The 14,763-nt window shown below is 40.2% G+C and overlaps 1 long non-coding RNA gene across 1 annotated transcript; it reads right to left on the bottom strand.

Moving 5' to 3' along the window:
• Positions 1 to 1,755: 1,755 nt before the first annotated feature.
• LOC123738367 (uncharacterized) lies at positions 1,756 to 9,910 on the bottom strand. The gene is made up of 4 exons (XR_006767506.1): positions 9,817 to 9,910; positions 7,037 to 7,157; positions 2,205 to 5,880; positions 1,756 to 2,115 (listed from the first exon to the last, which is right to left on the bottom strand). It is a non-coding gene; the product is annotated as an uncharacterized lncRNA (long non-coding RNA).
• Between the last annotated feature and the right edge of the window lie 4,853 nt (positions 9,911 to 14,763).

The following is a 14,763-nucleotide window of genomic DNA, read 5'->3' as shown; positions in this document are numbered from 1 at the left end:
ATTCAGTCCTACCAGGATGCCAGGATATTCAGTCCTACCAGGATACCAGGATATTCAGTCCTACCAGGATATTCAGTCCTACCAGGATATTCAGTCCTACCAGGATACCAGGATATTCAGTCCTACCAGGATTCCAAGATATTTAGTCCTACCAGGATATTCAGTCCTACCAGGATGCCAGGATATTCAGTCCTACCAGGATACCAGGATATTCAGTCCTACCAGGATACCAGGATATTCAGTTCTACCAGGATATTCAGTCCTACCAGGATACCAGGATATTCGGTCCTGCCAGGATATTCAGTCCTACCAGGATACCAGGATATTCAGTCCCTACCAGGATACCAGGATATTCAGTCCTACCAGGATACCAGGATATTCGGTCCTACCAGGATATTCAGTCCTACCAGGATACCAGGATATTCGGTCCTGCCGGATATTCAGTCCTACCAGGATACCAGGATATTCAGTCCTACCAGGATACCAGGATATTCAGGTCTACCAGGATACCAGGATATTCAGTCCTACCAGGATACCAGGATATTCAGTCCTACCAGGATACCAGGATATTCAGTCCTACCAGGATATTCAGTCCTACCAGGATATTCAGTCCTACCAGGATACCAGGATATTTCAGTCCTACCAGGATATTCAGTCCTACCAGGATATTTAGTCCTACCAGGATATTCAGTCCTACCAGGATACCAGGATATTCAGTCCTACCAGGATATTCAGTCCTACCAGGATATTCAGTCCTATCATGCTGGCTCCATCCTCTCTAAATTATGTTAAGTAAAATAACCTCATGCACATCATTTCTAAGCAGGCAAAATTAAAATTTTTTTGCAAACAAAACGTTTATTGTGCATCATGTGAAAATGTCAACTAGATGTGTCTATATTCTTATTTTATTATACATGAATAACATATTTAACATGGTTGCATATTCTGGGCATTATTAATGTAATCATATATTCAAAACAAAGTTTAGCTTTTTTACTTACGTGCATAACACATAGCTTATCATATCAACCAATACATATGGATAAACATGGGTTACAAATCCAGGCATATTTACAACATAACATTGTATACATTCATTCACATTGATCCAGTGCAAACACAATAAGACAGAGAAGCACTGCTCTTCCCTGTAGGTATAGGTCACGTGACAGTTGTTGGGTTGTGACACCTCTGTTAGTCACAATATGTTAACGCAATCAAATATACAATCTACACCAGTACAGTCAGACAGACTAGTGTCCTGTCCAGGGTGTGTACTAGTACATTAATATATACCAGTATAGTCAGACAGACTAGTGTCCTGTCCAGGGGGTGTACTAGTACATTAATATATACCAGTATAGACAGACAGACTAGTGTCCTGTCCAGGGGGTGTACTAGTACATTAATATATACCAGTATAGTCAGACAGACTAGTGTCCTGTCCAGGGGTGTACTAGTACATTAATATATACCAGTATAGACAGACAGACTAGTGTCCTGTCCAGGGGGTGTACTAGTACATTAATATATACCAGTATAGACAGACAGACTAGTGTCCTGTCCAGGGGGGTGTACTAGTACATTAATATATACCAGTATAGACAGACAGACTAGTGTCCTGTCCAGGGGTGTACTAGTACATTAATATATACCAGTATAGTCAGACAGACTAGTGTCCTGTCCAGGGGTGTACTAGTACATTAATATATACCAGTATAGACAGACAGACTAGTGTCCTGTCCAGGGGTGTACTAGTACATTAATATATACCAGTATAGACAGACAGACTAGTGTCCTGTCCAGGGGGTGTACTAGTACATTAATATATACCAGTATAGACAGACAGACTAGTGTCCTGTCCAGGGGGTGTACTAGTACATTAATATATACCAGTATAGTCAGACAGACTAGTGTCCTGTCCAGGGGTGTACTAGTACATTAAGTTGCCTCACGCTTCAGAAACAGGAGACAGGCTCCTGCCCTTTGGGCCGCTCTGGCTTGGACAAGGCTTCCTTATTTTGGCAGTATGCTCACCGAGTAAGACACTGATCTAGAGAGATACTACTCCTATGATTAATCACTCTATGGCTGTGTGCTCCAAATGGCACCCTATTCCCTACATAGTACACTACTTTTAACCACAGCCCTATGGGCTCTGGTCAATAGTAGTGCAGTATATAGGGAATAGGGTGCCTTACCTTTTGGGACGCCTGCCTACATCAGTGATTAATTAATACAACCTTAGTTCTCCAGAGGGATGAACGGTTCATAGTTAACTATGTGCTGAACGTAATGAGATGGCAGATTACCTCATCATATTAACAAGAGACTGGAAACAGAGTTGGAAACCAATTAGGAACATGCATCAACACTTCTCTCCTCTATTGCCAGCAGTATGATTATGAAGAACAAAAAATAAACAACAGAATTCTCTACTTTTAAATGAAAGGGAACATTCTAGGCTAGGGAACATTCTAGGCTAGGGAACATTCTAGGCTAGGGAACATTCCAGGCTAGGGAACATTCCAGGCTAGGGAACATTCTAGGCTAGGGAACATTCCAGGCTAGGGAACATTCCAGGCTAGGGAACATTCTAGGCTAGGGAACATTCCAGGCTAGGGGAACATTCTAGGCTAGGGAACATTCTAGGCTAGGGAACATTCCAGGCTAGGGAACATTCTAGGCTAGGGAACATTCCAGGCTAGGGAACATTCTAGGCTAGGGAACATTCTTTCAGCTAGTTTAAGCTATGTTCATATTCCAGATGCACAACCATCCCATAGATCATGTGGAATTATACCTACTGTAAATGATACCTACTGTAAATGATACATACTGTAACCGATACCTACTGTAAATGGTACCTACTGTAAATGATACCTACTGTAAATGATACCTACTGTAAATGATACATACTGTAAATGATATGATACATACTGTAAATGATACATACTGTAAATGATACATACTGTAAATGACACGGCAGGCTTACGCCATGACCTCTCTGTTAAAGACAGTTAATTCCTCTGATTTGCCTCCAACACCTCTGTCCCTAATCTCCTTGTTTCTTTCTAAAGGCCTTGGTTAGAAGGTTTCCCCCTGCAGGTCAACTGTTGGTTGGTGAGCGAGGTAGTAGCGATGTAACAGCAAAACAGAAACGTTGGAAGAATATTCATCAGGTAGCTAAGCGCCTTCACATGAAGTTTTAGCTGCTGTATGGGCACGAGCCATACTCTGGTGAAACTCAGAGAGATGTGTTCTAGAGGGTCATTGGGGATCTAAGAACGTATTAGTTTGACAGGAGGGAGGCGGATTGATATAGATTTCTGTAATGAAAAACTTTTGAGGAATCCACAGTGGAGCTTAACACAATTAAATCCACTCAACTCCCAGCAGGGAGGAGAACAGATGGAGAGATTTGATGTTTCTGTACTATATTATCTGGAGACAATCTCTTTATGATATGACCTTTAGGCTTATAGGGGAGGACAGGGGTGAGAGGGTCAAGCCTGAGAGACTGGTGCTCTACTCTACACAATAATTTATACATTGTCTTACTTGCTGTGTGGGGGTTATTTGGTGCAAAATCAATGACGAGCGCCAGCATTTTTTGTGAAGAGGGGAATAGGACTAAACAGGAAATTCAATATCCCTGCTACTGGGAGGAGTCAGAATGTGTTCCATCTGATACTACTGGGAGGAGTCAGAATGTGTTCCATCTGATACTACTGGGAGGAGTCAGAATGTGTTCCATCTGATACAACTGGGAGGAGTCAGAATGTGTTCCATCTGATACAACTGGGAGGAGTCAGAATGTGTTCCATCTGATACTAGCGGGAGGAGTCAGAATGTGTTCCATCTGATACTAGCGGGAGGAGTCAGAATGTGTTCCATCTGATACTACTGAGAGGAGTCAGAATGTGTTCCATCTGATACTACTGGGAGGAGTCAGAATGTGTTCCATCTGATACTAGTGGGAGGAGTCAGAATGTGTTCCATCTGATACTACTGGGAGGAGTCAGAATGTGTTCCATCTAATACTACTGGGAGGAGTCAGAATGTGTTCCATCTGATACTACTGGGAGGAGTCAGAATGTGTTCCATCTGATACTAGTGGGAGGAGTCAGAACCCTGAAAATGATCCTCTTAGTATTTTCATGTTTAAATTGAACAACAAAGTTAAACTAAATATGTGATGTTTGTATATAGAGTAGAGACACTAACGTAACGGGAGCCATTGGAGAGAAGATTCAATCTGAACGTACTATTTATATGTAGATACAGATTGATATTGAAATACTAACGGAATGAGAGCTACTGAAGATCTGCAATATCTTCAGTAACAATGGGAAGAATGCCAACCAACACTGTCTCTTCTGTAGCTCAGTCTTTGTTTCCGTGGCTAGGGGCTCAGAGAAGCTCAGACAGAGAAATGCCACGTCCCAAACCTGTAGACTGGAAAGGTCAGTGTCTTGGCCACTACAGACCTTTCACAGGGTCAGGATGTTGACATTTTGTTCAATTCTCTCACTTTATCCCCAGGATCTCAGCAGGATTTGGCCAGTATTGCTTATTGTGTGAAGTTTCTTCAGTTGTTTTTAGTTTAGTCCTATTTCTAGACCTTCTCCTGTTTAGATCAGGAAGCTGGCCAGCTCAGATTCAGTTGAAGGGATCTCCTGCTCAGTTCAACATGACATAGAAAGATCACTGTTTGTATGTTCACAGACACATTCATCAGCCTAGTTTTATGCCAAAAGGATGAACAGAAATGCAACATCATGTTTTGAGGAAGGTAATGTACAAAACCCATACAGTCCCTCTCATGAACACTCCCTCCATCTGGTTCGAAAGACCATGGAAAAAAGGTTACCACCTCTTTCGGAGACAACCGAATACAAGATGGCATTTGTTTTCCAGTAGAGTATTCCCTTCGCCCTAGAAAACATAGGTAGCCGAGATGTCATACTTATACAAACTATATACTGTTCCCTCTTCCAGGCTCTACTGTACAATCTCAATGGTACACACACACAACATGAACTGACGATATGTTTAAAGATAAGAGAACTATTCACAACACAAGCAACTGTACAAACGGTCTGCTACTTTATACAAGGATATAGACAGCATTGTGATGAGCTACTCTCAAGACAGCTAGCTGTCTGTCTGTCTGCTTCGGGTTAATTATTTTTTAACTACGAACCAGCAACTACGATTTAGAACATATTATACAGAAAGGGCTTTGTACCCAAATGGCACCCTATTCCCTATATAGTGCACAACTTTTGATTAGGACCCATAGAGAATAGGGTGCCAGTTGGGATGCAGGGAAGGTTCCTTCAGGGAAGGTTTTTAGGAGTCAAGCCTTGTCATAATAATGCTTTGTGATGTAGGGTAGCTACGCCTCATAGAATCCCATTTATTGCTTCGCCTGATATTTTTCATTCATCTTTTTTCTATTACATTGAATAAGAATCATTATATCCACATTTATATCTGTTCCTTTTGTCTTTTCATCAGACATTACTAATATTGAAAAAACATGAGTTTAGAAATAATGTTTCTTGGAAGAGCTTACAATTAGGTGCAAAACAATATAAACATATATCTCATTGAATGCAACCTAAGATTCAGGTATAAGTGAATGTAATGTCAATATTTCCAGACGTGGATCTGTTCCATTTTAAACAGACATCCTGAGAGGTTGAACCAACAGCGTATCAATAATAAATAGCTTTACCCCCCACTCTATAGTGCTGTAGTTGTGACAGACTGGCTGTCTGCTGGTGTTCAACAGATTCTTCCCTGCTTTTCATTCTCACTCAGTTGTGGAGAGGAACCCAGACTGTCTTTAGCGTCCCGTGTACACAAAATCTGAAGAGAGCAAGACAAATAAAGGCACATTTAGTCAAATATTATGTCAAACACATGTACTAAATGTACCCTTCCGTATGATTAAGTTGTTTAGACGGTTTAGGGGATTATCGTTTTAGCGACTCAAAATGGAACTGTGATTAAAGGCATAGAGTTAGACATACTAGAACGGGACATTGCCATCAAGTCAATTCTGGTGGGGGGGACCAGCTGCCATGTTGGCTTTGTCCGTTCCACTCATGGTAATTCTATTGGTAGGCTTGTAATTCTAATTCTATTGGTAGACCTATATCTATAGTCTGCATATATAGTATTGGTATGGTGGTATTACCATGGTCTTACCATGGTAGTAGTCTGGATATATAGTCTTGGTATGGTGGTATAGTCTCACCATGGTAGTAGTCTGGATATATAGTCTTGGTATAGTCTCACCATGGTAGTAGTCTGGATATATAGTCTTGGTATGGTGGTATAGTCTCACCATGGTAGTAGTCTGGATATATAGTCTTGGTATGGTGGTATAGTCTCACCATGGTAGTAGTCTGGATATATAGTCTTGGTATGGTGGTATAGTCTCACCATGGTAGTAGTCTGGATATATAGTCTTGGTATGGTGGTATAGTCTCACCATGGTAGTAGTCTGGATATATAGTCTTGGTACGGTGGTATAGTCTCACCATGGTAGTAGTCTGGATATATAGTCTTGGTATGGTGGTATAGTCTCACCATGGTAGTAGTCTGGATATATAGTCTTGGTATGGTGGTATAGTCTTACCACGGTAGTAATCTGGATATATGGTCTGGTGGTATAGTCTTACCACGGTAGTAATCTGGATATATAGTCTTGGTATGGGGGTATAGTCTTACCACGGTAGTAATCTGGATATATAGTCTTGGTATGATGGTATAGTCTTACCACGGTAGTAATCTGGATATATAGTCTTGGTATGATGGTATAGTCTTTACCACGGTAGTAATCTGGATATATTGTCTTGGTATGATGGTATAGTCTTACCACGGTAGTAATCTGGATATATAGTCTTGGTATGATGGTATAGTCTTACCACGGTAGTAATCTGGATATATAGTCTTGGTATGATGATATAGTCTTACCACGGTAGTAATCTGGATATATGGTCTGGGGGTATAGTCTTACCACGGTAGTAGTCTGGGTTGAAGTTCTCATAGATGGGGTAGAGAGGGTTCTCCTGCTCACTACGGAGCTTCCTGGCTCTCAGGACATCTCGAACACACTGGTGGAGGAAGGAGTACTGGTACTGTGGGGGAGGACAGCATTCACATCAATATCATCAATACTACTGTTCACCTGCTGTGGGGAGGACAGCATTCACATCAACACTACTGTTCATCTGCTGTGGGGAGGACAGCATTCACATCAATACTACTGTTCATCTGCTGTGGGGAGGACAGCATTCACATCAATACTACTGTTAATCTGCTGTGGGGAGGACAGCATTCACATCAATACTACTGTTCATCTGGTGTGGGAGGACAGCATTCACATCAATACTACTTTCCATCTGCTGTGGGGAGGACAGCATTCACATCAATACTACTGTTCATCTGCTGTGGGAGGACAGCACTCACATCAATACTACTTTCCATCTGCTGTGGGTTTCTCAATGAACCAAAACAAACATTTCTTTAATGCGTCATCTTCACTACTCAATAAGAACCTTTTGCAACATTTCTGCTTAATGTGTTGTGCCTTTGCCATTTTGACAACATACTGTGTTATCCCACTAAGCTAAAGCCTAGGCATTATGATTGGGGAGCTAATGCAAGACGTTGTGTCTCAGGCACAAACATTGTGCTATCATTACCACTGCATAGCAGATCAAAAGGATGAAGCCTTCCCTTTGATTCTGCTGATACACATCCCCATTTATTATCTCTGGCTATATATTATCACTGGCTATATATTATCACTGACTATATATTATCTCTGGCTATATATTATCACTGGCTATATATTATCACTGGCTATATATTATCACTGGCTATATATTATCACTGGCTATATATTATCTCTGGCTATATATTATCACTGGCTATATGTTATCACTGGCTATATATTATCACTGGCTATATATTATCACTGGCTATATAAGATCACTGGCTATATATTATCACTGGCTATATATTATCACTGGCTATATATTATCACTGGCTATATATTATCACTGGCTATATATTATCACTGGCTATATATTATCACTGGCTATATATTATCTCTGGCTATATATTATCACTGGCTATATAAGATCACTGGCTATATATTATCTCTGGCTATATATTATCACTGGCTATATATTATCACTGGCTATATAAGATCACTGGCTATATATTATCACTGGCTATATATTATCACTGGCTATATGTTATCATTGGCTATATATTATCACTGGCTATATAAGATCACTGGCTATATATTATCTCTGGCTATATATTATCACTGGCTATATATTATCACTGGCTATATATTATCACTGGCTATATATTATCTCTGGCTATATATTATCACTGGCTATATATTATCACTGGCTATATATTATCACTGGCTATATATTATCTCTGGCTATATATTATCACTGGCTATATATTATCACTGGCTATATGTTATCATTGGCTATATATTATCACTGGCTATATATTATCACTGGCTATATATTATCTCTGGCTATATATTATCACTGGCTATATATTATCACTGGCTATATATTATCACTGGCTATATGTTATCACTGGCTATATATTATCACTGGCTATATAAGATCACTGGCTATATATTATCACTGGCTATATATTATCACTGGCTATATATTATCACTGGCTATATATTATCACTGGCTATATAAGATCACTGGCTATATATTATCACTGGCTATATATTATCTGTGGCTATATATTATCTCTGGCTATATATTATCTCTGGCTATATATTATCACTGGCTATATATTATCACTGGCTATATGTTATCACTGGCTATATATTATCACAGGCTATATAAGATCACTGGCTATATATTATCACTGGCTATATATTATCTCTGGCTATATATTATCACTGGCTATATATTATCACTGGCTATATATTATCACTGGCTATATATTATCACTGGCTACATATTATCACTGGCTACATGTTATCACAGGCTATATGTTATCACTGGCTATATGTTATCACTGGCTATATGTTATCACTGGCTATATATTATCACTGGCTATATGTTATCACTGGCTATATGTTATCATTGGCTATATATTATCACTGGCTATATGTTATCATTGGCTATATATTATCACTGGCTATATATTATCAGTGGCTATATATTATCATTGGTTATATATTATCTTTGGCTATATATTATCACTGGCTATATATTATCACTGGGGATCACTGGCTATATATTATCACTGGCTATATATTATCTCTGGCTATATATTATCACTGGCTATATATTATCACTGGCTATATATTATCACTGGGGATCACTGGCTATATATTATCTCTGGCTATATATTATCACTGGCTATATATTATCACTGGCTATATATTATCACTGGCTATATATTATCACTGGGGATCACTGGCTATATATTATCACTGGCTATATATTATCACTGGCTATATTATCACTGGGGATCACTGGCTATATATTATCACTGGCTACATATTATCTCTGGCTATATATTATCTCTGGCTATATATTATCACTGGCATCACTGGCTATATATTATCACTGGGGATCACTGGCTATATATTATCACTGGCTACATATTATCTCTGGCTACATATTATCTCTGGCTATATATTATCACTGGCATCACTGGCTAACATTGACGTTCATTATACTCCTGGAAATGTACCAAGTCATCGGAAGCAGTTTTGTTGAATGAATTGCGACTGGTTACCTCTGTTTGCACCATGTGAGAGCGGTGCAGCCGGAGGTCAAACACACAGCCGTAGACATCCACTGTTCCTATGCTGTCCAGCTGTTGAAGGACCGGTCCAGAACCATGAACGTCCCTGTACGACCCACTCCAGCACTGAGGGAGATCGGGAGGAGAGAGAGAGAGAGAGAAAGGGGAAGAGAGAGAAGAGTGATTGATGTAATTTACACAACATTTACCATTGACATACATACCATGTATTTATACACTTGTGGTAAATCATATTAAAATCATTTGATATTGGTATTTAATTTAATTGGTGTGCCTACACAGCTACCATCCTGATTGAAGGATTTCTCCTTTGACACACACACACACACACACACACACACACACACACACACACACACACACACACACACACACACACACACACACACACACACACACACACACACACACACACACACACACACACACACACACACACACACACAGAGACAGTAATGATAAATGATGACGATCAATCACAATCCATCATCCAGGACGTTGCACATAATAGTATTCCAGCTGGAGGATATGCTTCACTGAAACACAGTACACCTGTACTAACAGAGTTCTCTCCCACTTTGACGGCACAACTAACATCTGGTTCATAAACGGGAGCTGGTCAGGGTCAGTAGTTCACTGGTCTAGGCTCTAGACGTCACCAACAGTGATGGAATGGCAGACTCCTGTAGCTGAGAGCGATACCGCTTGACGGGAGAAAGAGAGTCACCACCGAGTAATGGACTCCTCCTCTGGCAGAAAAACGACATCTTACCTTCTCCTTGCTGTAAAGTGTGTTGTGGCTTATCTGTGAACTTTACATTCCTGTTGATCTGATCCTGAAGGGAGTGTAGAGCACCATCAGCCAGGGTTCATCTCATTTCTGTCTATATAGAGATGAGGTGGTCCAGACACCATCAGCCAGGTTCATCCATTTCTGTCTATATAGAGATGAGGGTGGTCCAGACACCATCAGCCAGGTTCATCTTCTTTCTGTCTATATAGAGATGAGGGTGGTCCAGACACCATCAGCCAGGTTCATCTAATTTCTGTCTATATAGAGCCGAGGGGCTGGTCGAAACTCACCATCAGCCAGGTTCATCTCTATTTCTGTCTATATAGAGCTGAGCCTGGTCTAAGTCACCATCAGCCAGGTTCATCTCCTTTCTGTCTATATAGAGCTGAGCCTGGTCTAAGTCACCATCAGCCAGGTTCATCTCCTTTACGTCTATATAGAGCTGAGAGTTGTCCAGACACCATCAGCCAGGTTAATCTAATTTCTGTCTATATAGAGCTGAGCCTGATCTAAATCACCATCAGCCAGGTTCATCTAACTCTTTCTGTCTATATAGAGCTGAGGCTGGTCTAAATCACCATCAGCCAGGTTCATCTAATTTCTGTCTATATAGAGCCGAGCCTGATCTAAATCACCATCAGCCGAGGTTCATCTAATTTCTGTCTATATAGAGCTGGAGCCTGATCTAATTCACCATCAGCCAGGTTCATCTCCTTTCTGTTTAAATAGAGATGATGGGTGGTCCAGACACCATCAGCCAGGTTCATCTCATTTCTGTCTATATAGAGCTGAGAGAGTGGTCCAGAACACCATCAGCCAGGTTCATACATTAAAAAGTCTATCAGAATTCCAGTCATTCCAATAAATGTTATACCCGTTGATGTTCAGGAATAGGACCTGGAAATATGGAGGTATAGATTAGCCAAACTGTTTTACCTGAGGCCAAACATTTCCTCATTGTGAATAGCAACAGGTCTGACAGGACAGAGGAAGTGGCAAACATCCCGCTTATCGATCTAAACCTAAGGACTTATTAGCCAGCCCTACTCTGTTGTTGATGATTTTCATGGAGGACTGACTAGGCTCATTGACTGAATTGGCTCATTGATTGACTAGGCTCGTGATTTGAAAAATAAAGTCTGTGCTCATGGGAATGGCATGCTTTGAGCCTCCTGAAAAGTGCTATTTCAAAGTGAAAAATGAATGGCATATGCTTATTGTTTGCTATAGGCCTATTGTTGTCCTGTTGGTGACACGTTGATATCTTGATGATATGCAGCCGTTTAAAGTGGCCAAATCCACAGAATGAAACCAATAACAAATGGACACCCCGCCACAAAGCGGTAAGCAGAGATGGGCCTGGCAAGAAATGTAACCACTCTCTCAGATTAACTAGACAGAGCTGTGGATGCAAGGACTGACCATCCATGATATCAACATTATTTTGTTAACCATGTTATGAGTATCCCAGTGTCTGTTTACGCAAATGTTTACAAACATTAAATCAAGAACATATATATATTGGGTTCTCATGGAGTGGGACAGTTGAACTAAGCTCATGAGGCATTTATCAGTTATATTCTAGAATCAATGGATGTATACATTTATAAATACAAATGGATGTAGCAACTACAGACTGTCCCTTTAAGTCTATCAACAGTGTGAGTGAGCTGAGCCTATGTCCAATAGGTCTGTCGGATTATTATTTTATCAGCTGAATTAGATTGAGCAATAAAAGCCCCACTTTTATTCCATAGGCTGGGGTCCTCACTATGCAGCTGTTGCCAGACTACCGTACAACTTTCACGGCTCATTTAGGATCTGCACTAACTGGCTGTTGTCAGAGCACATTTTAAACTGGCTGTTTTAGGATCCGCACCTATGCAGCCTTAGCACATTTTAACTGGCTGTCCACTGGTTTCAAAAACTGATTGACAGGCAATTCTTCAACTATTGTGTTAAAATGCATATGATTTCTTGAACGGCGATCCACAACAACCATAATCATAAAGCTAAAATAGCTAGAAATTAGAGAAGTAGCAGTGTGATTCCCATCAATCCATATGTAGATATCAATGTCAAGTGATACTATCGTATAAGCTTCCACCACTGCTGTCATCATACCTCCAGCTTTGTGGATTATCTTTGGAGGCCCAGCCTTAGTCCCACACGCCATTGCTACGGCTATTCATCCCACCATCCTAACTGTATTTGGTGTGTCATCATAGTCAGTCTCTGACTTGTGGTCAACTCTCTCCTGAAAACTAAACTTGCGTCTTTTTCTGTTTGAATGTCTTTGAAAACAGAAAGTGTGAAAGATTTGTGTTTATTCTCACAAACATCTTTTTAAAAATTTAAAGCAATCTTTGATAATCATATTCAAAATATCTATTACAATAACCTTGCTGAAATGCGGATTGCCAGTTACAATTGCTGTATAATCACTACATATATAGTTGCTGCTAACCTCGCGAGGGGACTGGTCTAATGTATGCAATCTAATTCCCTCACATCTCGTTGCCTTTGACTCATATCTCAAACTCTTTCTGATGGAATAACCCATCTGATAAACTGAATTACATCTACCCTGTGTAATTTCTATTTGATTTCACCCCATACACACACACACACACACACACACACACACACACACACACACACACACACACACACACACACACACACACCCACACACACACACACACACACACACACACCCCCCCTCCTAAACACATACTAACACCGGTGGCTTACATACCTGCAGTGAACAACGGTGGCTCCAGTGCGGGGCTCTCGCGATGTATCCTGACGGTCCATTCTGAACTGGAAGCCGGGAACTGAGGTGGTCTCGAGACCCCATGGTCTGCCGTGTAGTGAGAGTGTCTCTCACCACACCGAGGGAAAAGTGGGACAGGCCCTCTGAAGATTACAGATGAGGATGTTGTGGACAAAAATACAAAATTATCTCCTTCTTGGGGCTCAGTGCGTCTAATCCTTATCTCATTGTAACACTGTAATCTCTGGTTCTAATCTGAAGCTGAATCGTCATGCACGTGATTGGAGATCCCATGAATTGGCGCTGGTATACCACCACCTTACCACCATGTGCCACCCTTAACATTATATTGGTCCAGCGTTTCGAGTTTAAGTCAACCGTCATTTAAATAATTTTAATCGCTTACCTGGTTAAATAGTTATAAAATAAATAAAATAAAAAAATAAATAAAAATTCAAATCGACCTTCCCACCAGGTCTAAAATCTGCCTTATGAATCAGGATCTAAGCGGTGACAGAGATCAAAACAGTTTTATCTGTAATGTACTGATGGTTTATATAAAACCAGGTGTAAGTAACTGAAAGCCTCTTCAGTTGGGCTGCCAGCTTTCAATAGTACGTAACAAGAAGCTGCCATATTATCTGGGGTTGTTGCTATAGGTGATTGTTCTGAGGTGATTGTGTCTGAGGGTAATTGTTACTGAGGTGTTTGTTACTGAGGTGTTTGTTCGGTACTATTGTATTTGAGGTGATTGTTTCTGGTGTTTTATTGAGGTGATTGTTTCTAGAGGTGATTGTTTTCTAGTGATTATGGTGTTATTGAGGTGATTATTTTTGATTGTTACTGTGTAAACTGTTTTTTAAGTACTAATATTGACTGTTACTGAGTGACTGTTACTGTGTGACTGTTCAGGGAATTGTTACTGAGGTATTGTTGCTGTGTTATTATTACTCACAGAGCTGATCTTGAACTCCCTGATTGTCCATTCATGGGTTTGATACTCAGACAACATTTGAACCACAGGTCTCCATAGTAGAAGGCTCCCGGTCAGCTGGCCAGTGGTGTACTTCACCTGAATCGCTATGATAGACCATTGAATCTCTTGATTTGTTGACTACCTGGTTGATAAAGGTATTGAGTTATTTATTAATAGTTTGTTCATTTATTCATTTGTTTGTTTGTTTGTTTGTTAGATCATCCATCTATCCCCATTTCATTCATCCACCTCTATCCGCCAAATTCCTCATAGTAAGTCCAATAATATCAGACTTTTTTATGTCTACAATCAAAATGTAATTTGTCACATCTTACACTTGAATACAACAGGTGTAACCTTACAGTAAATCTT

This window comes from Salmo salar, unplaced genomic scaffold, assembly GCF_905237065.1.
Source record: "Salmo salar unplaced genomic scaffold, Ssal_v3.1, whole genome shotgun sequence".
Lineage (NCBI taxonomy): Eukaryota > Metazoa > Chordata > Actinopteri > Salmoniformes > Salmonidae > Salmo > Salmo salar.
The sequence above is the reverse complement of the archived record's forward strand: the minus strand, read 5'-3'. Positions and strand labels throughout refer to the sequence as shown.